Source organism: Papio anubis, chromosome 1 (assembly GCF_008728515.1).
Source record: "Papio anubis isolate 15944 chromosome 1, Panubis1.0, whole genome shotgun sequence".
Lineage (NCBI taxonomy): Eukaryota > Metazoa > Chordata > Mammalia > Primates > Cercopithecidae > Papio > Papio anubis.
This window is the reverse complement of record NC_044976.1, coordinates 143311862-143328026: the sequence shown is the minus strand read 5'-3', so window position 1 is coordinate 143328026 and position 16165 is coordinate 143311862. Positions and strand designations below refer to the sequence as shown.

The following is a 16165-nucleotide window of genomic DNA, read 5'->3' as shown; positions in this document are numbered from 1 at the left end:
GATGCTTTTCTTTCTTTCTTTTTTTTTTTTGAGACGAGTTCGCCCACGCCCAGGCTGAGTGCAGTGGCCGGATCTCAGCTCACTGCAAGCTCCGCCTCCCGGGTTTACTTCATTCTCCCCAAGTTCAGTTCTCCCGAGTAGCTGGGACTACAGGTCACCACCGCCTCAAGGTTTTTAGACATTTTTAGTAGAGACAATTTCTACCGGTTAGCCAGATGTGGTCTCTCGATATTTGATCTTGTGATCCGCCCGTCTCGGCCTCCCAAAGTGCTGGGATTACAGGCTTGAGCCACCGCACCCGGCCGGGATACTTTCAAATATGTGACCATTGAAAAGTACCAACCCAGTCAACAGGGTTAGGATTGCCCATCTCCTTAGTACTTGGACTGTTACCTGTGGGTCTTGAACATTTTTGTAGGATATAAAGGCAGAGGAGAGGAGGATGTTATAGAAAGACTAAAGACTTCTGGAGTCAGCAGCCGTGCGATCATGTTATTTAAACACTCTAAGACTCATTTTTCTCTTCTTAAAAGCAGTATATTGGCCAGGCGCGGTGGCTCATGCCTGTAATCCCAGCACTTTGGGAGGCCAAGGCAGGTGGATCATGAGGTCAGGAGTTCGAGAGCAGTCTGGCCAACCTGGTGAAATCCCATCTCTACTAAAAATACAAAAAGTAGTCGGGTGTGGTGGCGTGCACCTGTAATCCCAGCGTACCCAGGAGGCTGAGGCAGGAGAATTGCTTGAACCTGGGAGGTGGAGGTTGCAGTGAGCCAAGATCGTGCCACTGCACTCCAGCCTGGGCAACACAGCAAGACTCCATCTCAAAAAAAACAAAAAGCAGTATGTTAATACTTCATGAAGAAGGTATAAGAATTAAAAGTGTATAAGATCCCTCCTTTTGTATGGAACACCCAATACTTCCTAATAAACGGTGACTAAGTTCCTGTGTTTATAACTTTGTCATGGAGTCCCTGTCTGCTCTGCAGAGACAGCTGGATGAGTTATGCATCTGAGAAGACAGGGGTTGCTGGAAACTGTGGATTTTGGCAGACCCACTTAAAAGCAGATACAAGGAGGCTAGTGATTTGAACAATTGGTATATAAGTACTAGATGAGAGTCTCCATGATACAGAAACTATGGCTCATGTAAGTGTTTTTTGCTTTTTACTGTTGACAGGGTAAGCCTTGGACAGGAATTGGGAGTCTTCCAGATTTGTCTTAATGCTCCTGACCTCTCCATTCTATGGCTCCTTTCTCCCAGTGTCTATCTCCCTATCAAATCTTACTCTCTGAAAGCTCTTTGCTCTCCTAACCTCAACATGGTGAGATTGACACTTACCATAAGCTCCTACTATGTGTGTCATATCCTTCAGGTGTACTGAGGTGGAAATAGACCAGGTGGAGAACCACTGTTTTTGCATTTTCAATGTTAATCCTTATTGCTAACTGGGAATTGAAAGGCTGTTTCTTCTAATGAGGGAACCTCAGATACCAGCAAGCAGGTAAGAAAGATTAAAGTGCCTTAGATAGCTGCCACGTGTAGATAAGATTGACCCTGTGTTCAAACTGAAGCTAACTATGTTCCGTCATTCTAATATGGACACATAGCATCAGAAAAATCAAAATACATACATGCTACACACAACTTCCATCTGAAGCCAGTTTTTCTCATAGGAAAATACTACAGGGGCAATCTCCAACCAGCCTCTTTTACTAAAACATAGCATTTTGTTAGAATAAAAATGCTCTTAGAGCCTCTGTTAAAGGAAATAACTCTTTTGTTTTCATGATTTGAACCTCAGAAACTGAGAACACCTCGGGAAAGAAAAAGGACCCCTTCAGCTCTGCTGTGATTCTGCAGTGTGGCTCCAGCATGTCTAGGGGTTTCAAACCTGATGCTAAGACCGTCAGTCCCGCGATAAGGAGGAAGCTTAAAACAGCAGAACAAAGGAGAGCTTATACAGTCCATAGAATATGAAGTGATGACAAGCACAGCAAAACGAAGTTGAGAGTGAAAAGGAAATTGCACAAGAGGGCAGGATAAAGAGATCCTAAATATCCCTAGTTTCGGTTTCTAGGAGGGGAAAAAATTCAAAGAATATTCCTACCTTTCAAAGGTATTTGTTCAAATGCAATGGCCTCCACTTAGTCTACCAGAGTTCTTTATCTCAGTTATCTAACTCTTTGGATTGCTCAAGTGAGCTGAAAATCTCAGAGGCTTTCCTCATGAGGTTCTCAAAAGATCCTGTTGCAGGCTTTAGAGGAAGATCATAGTTTTTAGTTTCGTTACCACTAGAATGGGTGACCAGGTGCTATGCCATTTCTTTTAGCTTTACAATAAAAAGGAGCTTCTTATACACTCTTTTCTCAGCAGCACTATGGCAAGAGATCCCCAGAAGGAGAGACAGAGGGAGCTGAACTGTATTTAGTAAATCTGAACCACCTGGGATGTTTCTTTTAGATAACACACCCTCTCTTCAGAAAAAAAAAAAAAAAAAATGTTCCACACTATATGCCGATAACATCCTCTATTCTCTGCTTAATTTGATCATTATGGGTACTTTGGGAAAGCATCTTATAGTTTGTAAGTGACAGAGCTACCAAGACCTATCTGTATCAGATACCAAGCTAGATAGAAACTGTATATAATTCACTCATTACATTCTTGTAGAAACAGAATGTGATAGCTATTTTGGGGCCTGTTTTGAAGTGACAGAATTGAGGCAGAAAGAAGTTAATTTGTTTAGCCCATGCTCACAAATCCTGTAAGCAGCAGGATTCAGACTATGGTATGTAAGATTATAAACGCCTGCATTTCTCTGGTGGCCGTGAGATGTAGGCAACGTAATCAGCCAAGGAACAGAAAATTAGACACATGTTGAAATTTGGTAATGAATCATTCTCCTGTCTCCCTCTAAATTCTAAACCAGATAGACAGTGGGATAAGATAAATGAATATCAGTTTTTTTTTTTTTTTTTTGTACTGGAAATAGCAGATTGGAAAACATGACTTGGAAGAGAGGCTATAATTAGGTTTCCTAATTGCTTCCCCATGAGTTGAACCAATGTGCTCACCCAGCTGCAGACAGCACAGTAAAGAATACTGCAGGTTTTCCCCCTGCCCCAGTTTGCTTGCCCTGAGAAGGAGTGAAATTGGGACATGTTGGAATCTGTTGGAAGGGGCTGGTTACACTCCCGTTTCCTCCATTCTTGCCAGTGTTCAGTTCCTTCTTCCATTCTTGCCAATCTGATAATTTACTCTTTTGCTCTTAGGAAGTAAAGAATGGGTAGAAAGGACAAAACACCTTTCCCATTTTTTTTGTTCTTTGGAATGAAATGGAATTTTTTTCCCTTCCAAGGAAATATGAAGAGGTAGAGTTTAAATGTCTCCCTAAAAGTAATGAAACTGTCTTTTTAGAAGTTTTTGTTTTGAATTCGCAGAAAAGATTTGAAATGGTTTCTGGTTGAGCTGAATTGATTTTAACGCCTATAAACTTTGTGATCAGAGACAGTCCTTTAGCTTCCAAATTGCAAAATTAATGTTGGCTCCTCTGCTTAAAGTCAGATAACTCTACCCTTTGGGTAAGCAAGTGAAACACCCAGTCATTTTGGTGGAGAAAAGCAGTGAAGCCAATTGTTTAACCGGATTGGCCAAAAAATAAATGAGAGTGATAGATTTCAGATGCAAGCCATATGCTTCTGTTCCAAGGGGGAAAAAAGAAACCAGTCAGAACATTTGGTGGAGAAGGAGGGCCTGAATGCTAATTTAGGTGAACAAAGGAACAGCAAAGGAGAAAGACATAGAAAGATGATATAACAGCTGCAGACAAATACGTAAGTTAAAGATGACGTTGATGCTGGTGAAGAATGTTGACTAATTTGGCCAAGTTTTTGATGCTGAGACAACATCAGAAGCAACTTTCACCTTGTTCAGGAATAAGCTCATGTGTTCAAGTTGCAAAGAACTTTGTGTGAGCCAGCAGCTCCATCTTTGCATTTAACACAAAGTTGCTTAATTGAGGGACAAGATGGTCAAGCTCCAGTTTGATGCTTTTTGAGGCACATTGTGGCCAACATTTAGATTACATAATGTGTTTTTCCTCTTGGAGCTGTGGTTTCCACTAGAAGAAGGTCAAGAGTGTGACTTTGGTATATTGTGAATAGTTTGGTGATACATCCCAGATTTGTCTAGTGAATTTTAACATTTTGTTGATTAATATTTACTGAGAGTTCTTCACCTGGTCCTAGTTATTCTGAACATTCTTTGACATGGTTATACTCTCTTTCATCTTGAAAACACATACATCAGTCAACCACATAAACAACTGGCCCTTTACTGGAATCAGATAAGAATTTTCATCCCAGGTCTGGCACTCACCTTTCTGTGAGCCTGGGGAAGTCACTTTATTCATTCTTTCAATAAATATTTATTAGGTACCTACATCTTTTCAGCACTGGAGATGATTGCTGCCTTCATGGACTCTAAGCTGAGTGGGGAAGGCAGACCATTAAGCAGGTCATTAAAACCAAGTGCCATAAGTGCTATTTTAGGGGACCTACAGGAAGGAGCCTATGGCAGTGCAGAGGAGATACATCTGTCTTAAAGGGTCAGAGAGAACTTTCCATGGTTTAAGCTGAGTCTGAAGAGGTTAAATAAATATTCGAGGAACAAGTGTTTTGCAAGAAAGGAACTGCATTTTAGACAGGGAGACAACAGAGCTGCAAGCAGGGAACTTGAATTCAGAGAATTTCAGTTTGCTGAAAACATGATGTGTGAGGAAGGCCGGAGGGAGCCTGGAGAGGTTGGGGGGCAGAGATAAGAGAAATGTGGTGGGAAATAAGCCGGAAGAAGTAGGTAAGATCTTTGGTTTCTTTAAACACAAAATAGTAATAATAATGTCCACTACAGATACAAATTCTGACAATCAAAGGAGAAAATGTTCACAGAACAGTTTTGTAATCTACAAAGCACTGGACAAAGGCAAGATATTCTGACTGGGGTGTTGGCTGTAAACTGTGGTTCACTTTTCCAGGAGCAGGAGCAGTTCTGCACAGAGTTATGCTCTGATGATCTTTTTGACCAAAGTTGCAATGTGACAGGAATTTTTCGTGAAAACATAAATTGCAATAATATGGTGTATTTGTGTATTTGTTTTCTATTTCCTTACACATTTTTTTAAAGATGTCTCTATTACTTAATATTGGCAGTGCCTGGTATATATGGCCAAACAACATGAGAAACATTTCCCAGAACCCTGAAATCATATCATAGAGGCAATGATCGCACATAGAGGTGTTTTAAGTACTCCCTAGACAATTGCTGTCTGCTCTGTTGCCATCAATTCTAGGCCCTCTCAGTTGATAGCTGAATCAAGCTTAAGTTTTTTTTTCTGTCTCAATTCATCCCTTCTTTCTGGTTTTGTTCTCAAGAATGAATTTTAGCAATGCATTGTGAGTAATTTTCTTCAGAAGAGCCAGCCAGTATTTCTCCTCTGTTGGTTAAACCCAAAGCCTGGGTTTTTGCACCCAGCTTGTGGCTCAGGTCACTGTGTAAATCTAGGATTTGTTATTTTCATATTTTTTTCCTCTGATAAGAGAGACTCAGGACAGATAAGTGTTAAGCCTATCTCAATGTTTTGCTCTGACTTCAAATGGATTTGCCATTTTCTAAGGAAAGGTATGTGTAGCTGGCGGATAGCTATAGTATGTGTACACACTTATAGTACGTGTGAACACTTATAACACTATAGCTTCTCATACTTTCAGTATCTGGTTTCCAAGCTGCCAAGTCTCTTGAACAGAGAAAGTGAGTGAAGTTTGAAGCCAGAGGGAAGATGCGAAGAGATTATTCGCTTTTCAACTCTGTTATTTACAATTCCTATATTTCTCTTAAGGATCCAGAAAGGGAAGTGTCTGACTAAAAGAACATTTTGCTTAGAACTGATACTTTGGCATTTGGTAATACTCACTTTTCTTGCTTTTTATTTTTTTAGATGGAGTCTCGCTCTGTTGCCCAGAATGGAGTGCAGTGGCGTGATCTTGGCTGACTGCAACCTCTGCCTCCTCGATTCAAGTGATTCTCCTGAGTCAGCCTCTGGAGTAGCTGGGACTTCAGACATGGGACACCATGCCCGGCTAATTTTTGTATTTTCAGTAGAGACAGGTTTCTCCACGTTGGTCAGGCTAGTCTCAAACTCCTGACTTCAGGTGATCCACTCGCCTTGGCCTCCCAAAGTGCTGGGATTACAGGAGTGAGCCACTGTGTCTGGTCAGTAAGACTTATCTTAACACATTTTTTGTTGCTGTTATTTCTGGCACAGACTTTTTTTTGTTTATTATTTTTATTTTTTTTTTATCTTTGGAATCACAAATGTCTCTTTAACTTTGAAGTGTTTTCCTTTCTATCTGGAAGACGGGGGGCTCAGTGAGGTATCTGTGTTGGTGGAGATGTCTACATTGGAAGGCAAGTTGGGAAGAGTAATGCAGAACATGGAGAAGGCTACTTTGGGAAGTTGTGGGGGTTCAAATGATCTATTTTCCTCTGTTGAGAAGTCTGGTTAGCTTTGGCGCTTGAGAACATCACTCTGGGAATGTGCGTGTGTCTTGTGTGGGAGCAAGAAGGAGGCCACAGCAGTGGGATTAAAAAGAGGCTTTGAATTGTACCCCCACCACTCCACCAGAATTATTAGAAACTCAGTTCCCAGATATCCACTCAACCCTCGTTGGCAGGATCCCTGGGAGGCTCAGTTGTCCTTCTTGGAAGCCAGTAAAATTCTTTGTTGGTGGTTGTGGAGGCCAGCGTCTTATCAGCTGCTCAGTAGCGATAGCTGTTGCTTCTGTTGCCCTGGCTGCTGGACTTGGAGGCTTCCTGATTGCTAGTGACCCGGCCTGCCTGGTTGCGCCCCGTCCCTGCTGGGGCTGGTTTATGTGGCTCTGATGGTTATACATGCCGATGTCACTCCTCTCCTATGTGTTCCTCAAGTGCTCTTCACAGTGGAGCCAGGAGAACCTTACTGTTCTTTAATTCCCAGAATGGCCTCACGCTGTTTCTTGCAGCGCCCCCTAGTGTTGGCACACTTTCATTCAATTGTCTTTTCCATCTGTCTCTTGGCTCAAGTTCCTACAGATCAGGAATCACATAGGACTGTCCCATTTAGCAAATAAAAATAGAGAATGTCCAGTTAAATTTGAGTTTCAGATAAATAATGAAGAATTTTTTTAGCATAAGTATGTCTCAAATGTTGCATGGGACATACTTATACTAAAACATTCTTCATTGGTTATCTAAAATTCAAATTGAATTGGGTGTCCTGTATTTTATCAATAAATACTAGATCCAAATTGGTGATCTTCTCATTTTCAAGCCCCTCGTTACACTCAGAATATAGCTAGTGTAACAGATCACATATGGAAAAGAAAGAAATTGGCTCCTTTACTTAAGCAAATTTTAGTATACAAGTACTTTGAGCAATGCAGCTGTGCACCAGGGCTAAGTTAATATGCCTTTTAAGAAGCATGGTTTCCTTAAAGTTTAATATCCAAAAGCTAGCTCCATAGTATTATAGTTTGAATTTCCAAAAGCATGGACGTTGAGTTTGGCTTGCGAATAAAGCCTTAGGAATCGAATAACTTTTTATTTACATCAAATGAGTGACAGAATGTAATGATTCATACACCTGAATTGTGAAAAGTCAAAATACTTGCATATTGATTGGGTCATACAAGATCATTTTATGGGAAATGCAGTGTGAGCAATTATTTCCCATTTTTTTAATGTAAAAATGTAATTCATTTTAGGCGGAAGGGACACTATGGCTACATGGTGGCAACAGTTTAGTGAGCAGATCCACAAACGTCTGTCAATAAAAACGAACAACTTCGGCCGGGCGCGGTGGCTCACGCCTGTAATCCCAGCACTTTGGGAGGCCGAGGCGGGCGGATCACAAGGTCAGGAGATCGAGACTACAGTGAAACCCCGTCTCTACTAAAAAAAATACAAAAAATTAGCTGGGCGCGGTGGCGGGCGCCTGTAGTCCCAGCTACTCAGGAGGCTGAGGCAGGAGAATGGCGTGAACCCGGGAGACGGAGCTTGCAGTGAGCCGAGATCGCGCCACTGCACTCCAGCCTGGGCGACTCCGTCTCAAAAAAAAAAAAAAAAAAAAAAAAAACGAACAACTTCGCAAATGTCCATCAATGGGACAGTTTCGTATATGCGGATAGATAGATAGATACATAGATAGATAGACAGAATGAATAACATTCAGCCATCAAAAGAAAGGGGATTCTGATACATGCCATGACATGGATAAACCTTGAAGACATTATACGTGAAATAAGCCAAATACAAAAGGACAAATATCACATGATTTCACTTATATATGTAAGATAAGGTATATTCTAGATAGGTACCTAGAATAGTTAAATGTACCTAGAATAGTTAAATTCATAAAGACAGAAAGTAACATGGTGGTTGCCAGCGGCTAGGGAGATAGGAGAAATGAAAAGTTGTTTATTGATGTGAGTTTTTTTTAAAATTGTTTTATTTATTTATTTATTTTTTAAGACAGAGTCTCGTTCTGTTGCCAGGCTGGAGTGCAATGGTGCGATTTTGGCTCACTGCAAACTCCGCCTCCTGGGGAGGAGCAATTGCTCCAGGAGCAGTTCTCCTGCCTCAGCCTCCTGAGTAGCTGGGACTACAGGTGCCACTATGCCTGGCTATTTTATTTTTTAAATTTTTTTTATTTTTAGTAGAGATGGGGTTTCACCATGTTGGTCAGGATGGTCTCGATCCCCTGATCTCATGATCCACCCTCCTCGGCCTCCCAAAGTGCTGGGATTACAGGTGTGAGCCACCTCACTCAGCCGACTTTTTATTTTTTGCACAATATAATGTATATATTTAACACCACCAAATTGTACACTTAAAGAAGGTTATGGTGGTAACCTGTATGTGTATTTTACCACAATTGAAAAATGAAAAAAAAAAAAAAAGAAAACCCAGCTTCTTTATTTTTTTCTTCTCTAAAGCTGTCTAAAACTATTATTAACTCATCCACTAAAAATTATCTGGCTGGATAAATACATCAGATTACTCAATTAGTTAGAAAATTAATAGGACATTTTGAAAACAGGAACTATTCTATCTCTTCTTATTGGACATTTACCTCATCCTTCCCTTGGTTGTTGGATTTATCTCGTCTCAGCTTCAATAACTACAAACATGTTGCTTTAATAATTTGATTACAGATAGAGAAAAAGGGTTTATTTTCTTACTTACCCATCATTTTGACAAATTAGAGTAGTAAGGGAGATGTGTGGGTAGTGTGGATAAGGATTTCTGACAGCACTGGGGAAAACAAATGTGACTAGCTATCTTAGTAGGAGCTGCACAAAATGCAATTTTCTTTTGTGTTCCTTTTGTATTTCCTGGTTTTACTTACATGTGTTGTTCTTGCTATACAAAGTCAGAAGAATATTTAACTTCTAAATGGGGTACAGAAATAAATGAGAAAAGTCAGACTCCAAATATAACCATTTAGAGCAATGATAAAGTGATATTTAAATTAATGAATACGTCATTTATTGTAATTGTTATAGATCAATATGCTACTCCCTTAAACAATGTCTTTAACATGATGTTAATGACTCCCTTTTAGTAAGTTGTTCTCCAGATAATTCTCACCTGATATTTTTCTCCAAGAGACAATTTTAGTACCCAGGGAGAAGCCTACATTTTGACACTTTTGCAGCCATAAGACTGGGCAGTTTTTTGGCTAACGCCATAATTTTAAGAAGTGGTTTTGCTTTTGTAAAAGTAACCTGGATTCTTCAAACAGCTGACAACTTTTGGTTTCTTGTGTAAAGTATTTAGGGAAGAAATGTGAAATGTTCAGTATAAAATATCTCAGTTCATATGATGAGGTGCTACTGGTTTAAGTAAAGTGGAGAATAAAATAGAGTCAGTGATTTACTCCGTTTACTCATTCATCCCATTCATTTATTCACTGGGCAGATATGAACCAAGGATTTACTATATCAGGTAGTATTTTGAATTTGATTTTGGTAGATGAGCAGTCAGGGATGCCTTTTGAATGGAGATACTGTGAAGCTTTTGCCTCCCTGGTAGTTTTCTTTTTGGTATGAATTATCTAGATAATTGGGTAAACTTCATATTAGCTTTGCCTGTATATTGAAGCAGATAGTCTGAGTCCTAACACTGAAATGATACTCCAGAACATTGAGAAGGAAGAAAGCAATGTTATCAATGCTTAAATGCCACGACATCCTGCCCACAAGAGGCTCTTGGCCATAGCTTACATTTTTCTGTCTCATTGCACACTCATGGGGATATTCTCAAGCCCTCTCCATGTGCGCTCTGCCTGAGTGCCAAACTCGCTGCTGGTCACTGATGTGATCCCACAGCCAGCAGCCTGGTTATCCTCCCCTTCATTTGAGCAGAAGAAGCTCTTCACCTTTTAGAACCCAATATTCACTCCCAGCTTTCCTACTTAAAAATTCCTTTATTATCCTTCCCATATTTTCTCTAAACAAACGTTCTCAGAATGCTGTTAAAATTCTGAAAGCGATGACAAAAACTATTGGTACAGGAAGGAGACAGAGCAAGGATATGTCCAGTGGGAGAAAAGTCAAACCATTGCATGGCCAATAAACAAAGGTGACCACTGGGAAGCCAACTGACCTGCTATGTGGTATGAATGAAAGAAACAAACCACTGTATTCCAGAAACAAGAACTAATGTCCGTTAAGAAATAACTGTTTCCCGTTTTGTTCCATCAGTAATAAAATGTCATCACGTGAGTTGTGATCAGTCTGTAAGTCTATCCACATGATACTTCAGTTTTTTTGTTATCTCTTTTTCTTTTTGTCGGCCTGGTCTTTGCCTGGGAGGACTTTATGGTTCCACTGGGAGAGAAAGGGAGAAAAAGATCTTCTTGGTACTATTAAGCTTTTAAAGGACATTTGCTTTTTTTCTTTTCCTACAGACCACAACCAATTGCTGTTCCTTCCCGTTGAAAGAAACCCAGGCTGTACCTGCTCTTTCATCTCCTGTGTGGAAAACATCTATCGGCTGGAAGCGCTGAGACTTCATTTTTAAGGATTTCAGTTGTAAGTTGTTCAAGGTATAAGCTAAAATTTCAGGCAGAAGTAATTTTAGTAGTTAAGTCTGATTTTTACTTCTACCCTCTGTCCTCCAAGGCTATATGGGAAGCTTTCTGTGAGTGGATAAGCTCTTTAGCTAAGATGTAAACTTATGTTCCCTGGTATCTGATAAAGGTTCCTGGAGACTGACACTTAAAAAAAAAAAAAAAAGAAAAAAAGAAGAAAAAAAGAAAGTAAGAGAGGAAAAGAAGGAAAGGAGAAACTGAATCCAAAGGCTTACAAAGGGATTAGAAAACTGCACCCCAGATGGAAAATTTTATGGGCTCTGGAGAAAATGTATAAGTAGAATATCAGTATCATAAAATAACAGGAAATAGTGTAATCTACCTGATGGAGAAAATTGTCACTTTAAAAAACTATCCTAATTTCCTTCAAAATTGTTCTTGTTTTTGAGCCAATAAACTGCAGCTAAGCTCACCATGGGTCTTTCTTCTGCCAAACTCCTACTTGCCAACAGAACCTCTGTGTGTTTACAATTGAAACTTTTCCATTCTATTTTTTTCTAATTAAAATAAAGCCACCCAGAGGCAGACAGAAATCATACAATACGGAAAGAAAATTGCTAATGATCTGGGTAAATTATGACTCAGAAGTTTAGAGGAAAATTAGAGTGCATATTAGAGCAAAGAACTCAAAACAAATTTGGGGTCAACCCAAAGAAATGTATAAGGGGGAAATCCTATGTTTTCCTTTAATAAGTAATAATAATAACACAGTTAGTTTTAACTATGTGCGTGGTAGAAGATAAATCAGCAGATGAATGCCTAAGGTACTTACTCTGGGGAAATGTGATAGTCATGTAATTTTTGCTTTTTTTTTTTTTTCTCCCCCTTCAACTGCTAGGATAGATTATATGACTTAGTAAACTATTGCTGAGCATATGAGGAAAAATTTGTTTGGTTGCTTAGACCAAGTATTATTAGGATTAATTTCCTGTTATCTATGCAGATTATTCTGACTGTGATAATTATGGCATTCCCAAAGGTAATGGTTTGAATTGATTTCATAATCCATGGTCTAAACACACACACGCATACAAACACATACACACACACACACGCACCCGATTCAACAACATGAAGGTTGGCCAGGCCTTGTGCTAAGTGCAGTGGAGAATAGGAAAAAGATGAAATAGAATTCAAAGATATAAATACAAATGCAAAAAGTAATTCAAGGTAGAAAGTGATAAATGTCGGCCGGGTGTGATAGCTCACGCCTGTAATCCCAGCACTTTGGGAGGCCAAGGTGGGCAGATCACGAGGTCAGGAGATCGAGACCATCCTGGCTAACACAGTGAAAACCCATCTCTACTAAAAATACAAAAAAAGTAGCCGGGCGTGGTGGCAGGCACCTGTAGTCCCAGCTACTCAGGAGGCTGAGGCAGGAGAAAGGTGTGAACCCAGGAGGTGGAGCTTGCAGTGAGCCAAGATCACACCACTGCACTCCAGCCTGGGTGACAGAGCGAGACTCTCTCTCAAAAAAAAAAAGAAAAAAGAAAAAAAAAGGAAGTGACAAATGTCACAGATATAGGCAGATAAAATATGAGAGTTTGAAGGATGGAGGGATGATTTAGACGCGATGAGGTCCAATAGAGTCTTCTTAAAGAAATAGTATTTACAATGCACCATTAAGATTTGACAGGATTGAGACATGATCTTGAATAGGTTTGCATAAATTTTCAATAGAACACTGCACATTTATTGACACATTTGCTCATTTAATAAATGTTTATGCTACTGCAGGTATTCTAGGTTCTGGGGGTGGAGCATAGAACCAAAGAGTCAAATATTCTCCATCAAGTTGATATTTTGTTAGGGTGGAGTGGTGGTATTTGAACATTTTATTTTCTTCAAACATTTGTTGACTTTAAACTACTGATATTTGCTGCAAATGGAGCAAGGTTGTTTTTCCAACTAATCAGTTTGAACTTCTTAGAAGATTTTAGAGTAGGTGTCAGGGAAAATGCTGAGATAAAGTTCAAATATGCACAAATAAAACTTCAAGCAAAAATTATAGAAGTACTTAAATTTCCTAAATAAACAATAAGAAAAAAGCACATGGATTGTGTACAGTCTGTCAATAAATTGAGGAGAAATGAAGATGATAGTGGTTAAGAACCCTTTAGCTTCCACCAGAGGTAAAGAACAAGAATTAAAGCAATAGGAATGAAATGACTTGCATCACTTGTAGTACTTGATGCAAGGCAGAAGAAATATGAAGTGTATGGGGTTAGATTAGGAAGCAGAAGGTTAGATTTAGAAGAAAAATTATCCTAGTGGCCACTTGAGAATGTGCGAATTAGTCTCTTGATGCATTGCAAGTAACTTTCAAGATTTTTGTCTTACACAACCCTTGAATCCACACAGGAAGATCAACTATGGAAGAAAAGATAAATAGCAACAGTATCTTATATAATCTGCAGAGCTAGGACGGGTCCATAAATACACCAAGAATAGACTAATCCCCCTTACCAGAAAATGGCTAAACATTTGCTCATTTGAGGTTGTGTAACCACTAACAAATGGTTTGTCGGTATTTAAGTTATTTTTTGCTTTAATATATAAATACGCAGACAAGATTTCAAAGAAGAATTAGTTTTCTTTCTTTTCTTTAACAATTTCTTTAAAATCAAAGTTGAAGAAGGATCACTGGATATTCTCATCTCCAGCTGTTATATTCTGGATCTTTTAGTAAACAGAGCCTGAGGCAATTATTTTTTGTTGCTTACATCAACAAGTTACTTTGGAGGTGCAAGCATAGGACAATAGGAGTGAGGGAGAATGGCACACTGAGAAAAAGGAAAGATGAGAATCAATGTGATGTGATGGATAACTTTAGCGACCACTGCTTCACAACAAGTTGCAAACATATATAGCAGGTCACTCAAAATGTATGTACACTCATCTCATGGAGAAGACATTTCTGGTAGGTTTGCAAGGAGAATACCTCAGAGCAGTTCATGGAGAGGGTAATGGAGAGAGAAATTGTGAGCTGTGTTCTCTCCAGTCTCTTGTTTCCCATTGGTCAAGGTTCAATCTCTGGGGAGTTAATTTTCCTGAAGTTTTAGCTGCAGCCTCTGCCTCCTTGCAGCCTCTCAGGAAGCCAGAGCCCATGCTCCACAATGTGGCATTCCAACCAAGTTTGGAAAGGGAGGAACAGCTTGGCATGCATGGGATACTGACAAAGAATGAATGAAGGAAACAGTGGAGCAACTGCAAAGACACACAAGGTTTGCACCCAATACACCAACCAAGGGATAGTAACGCAAACCCAACTCTATGAATTTGCTCCTTCTTTTTGCATCTCTTGGCACTTAGACTACATTTCACTTTAGTCTTAATTAGACCATTCCAGTGAAACACTATATCTATTTTTTCCACTATATGAATTGTTTATGCATGTAGATAGACAGATATTTGTTTTTCTAATTAGATCTTCATGAGCTCTGCAGTGGCAAGAACGAAGTAGGATTTCTCTCTCCATCTCCAGCACGCACCAGAGGTCTTGACATATAACATTTCTTCATGAAATATCAGAATGAACAGAAGGGTAGATGGAAAAAAAACAAAGAGCAGAGTTAGTTTGAATGACTGAAAAATATTCATTATTTCACTTATCTTCCTTTTCATCAAATGCATAAAAACCTCGACCAAGTCAGTATTTACTTGGCAATAAACCAGAGTTCCCATGGGGGGTGGGCAGGAAGTACAGAGGAAAAAGCAATATGCATTTGGAAAATTATCCAGGTAATTATGAGATACCCTTCTTTTCTCCACACAAATCACAACCAATGTAACCCACCAAACCACCCCCAAAAGATTTGGATTCATATCCTAGTAAAGAGAATAGAATATTCAAAGGCATGAAACTGAAGAAGTATAGCATTTTGGGAAAACAGATAAACTTCATTTTAAGAAAGTATATTATTTTGAATTGCCTGGATTTTCGACAGTTTCTCCTCCTGAACTCTTAGTTACATTCCTCGAATGGACTGTCAGAACAAGACAGAAAAAGTCTGGGTGGCATCTAATTTTCTCTATCTCCTGAAATTTCTTTAGAGTGGGTGTGTGCACTTCCATTATTAGCCAAATGAAGAAGCTAGAGACAGTCTCCTTTCTGCCACATAATTTTAGAAAGAAAACATTCCTAAAAGGAACTATTAGCTCCCTAAATTGGAAATGGGAGTGGGAACACCATAAATGACTTCCCAAAAATACATGCTGCACTGATGCGGAAGTCAGGCTTACTCTTACATCACAGTCAAGCTGTGGGCTTTCCTCCCTGACCTGGTTAGTGTTTTCAGCTTTCTTGGGGTTATACATAGCCCAGAAACATGTTGCTACAAAACAGAACGGAAAACACCAGGCCCTGTTTAACTCGATTTCTCTGGATCAGGGTGGGTCACTGTTATCCTGAAATAGCATGTGAACACCACAGTTTTCTCAAACTCCTTCTACCATATTAAATTACTAAAATAAATAGCAGCTATATTTTATCTGCAAGATCATATAACACAGCGTAGGCTGGTATCACTTAACAAGCTGAGTTACAAAAAAAAAAAAAAACAACAAAACCCATGGCATAGTATTGGAAAGAGGTGCTAATGCATACCACTGCATGTCTAGCTCCTTACTGTATTATGATGAGTTAAAGCTTTAGATCTGACTAATTGACTCTGAATCCCTGGGCTCTGCAATGTGATGCCCTCACTCATAAAACCAAACGTGAAGACTGATTTCTGCAGCTTAATGCAGCAAAGTGGGCTGCCCTATGGAATGATTATACTTTTCTGGGTTGGCATGAGAGGTGTTCAGTACAGTCCTTTCTTTAGAACTTGGAAAACAGTGAAAGAAATTTTGATCGAATCAACTGTATTTTTCAAATAAAGCCAACCCTCCATAACTAGACATTTTGAACTCTGTTGCAGACACATCTAGTACAGTGAAAATCTATAGATTCATTTAACATAAGTGTATTCCTTTTA

General features: G+C 39.4%; 1 long non-coding RNA gene across 3 annotated transcripts in view; it reads left to right on the top strand.

Annotated features, from left to right (window-relative positions):
* Positions 1-8834: 8834 nt before the first annotated feature.
* LOC108584536 overlaps positions 8835-16165 on the top strand; it is a 39203-nt gene continuing 31872 nt past the window's right edge. For 2 of the 3 annotated variants that reach the window (XR_004178572.1, XR_004178573.1), the window contains exon 1: positions 8835-11141. This is a non-coding gene — a long non-coding RNA (uncharacterized LOC108584536). The remainder of the gene's footprint in view (positions 11142-16165) is intronic. The other variant, XR_002517424.2, reaches the window with a different exon arrangement.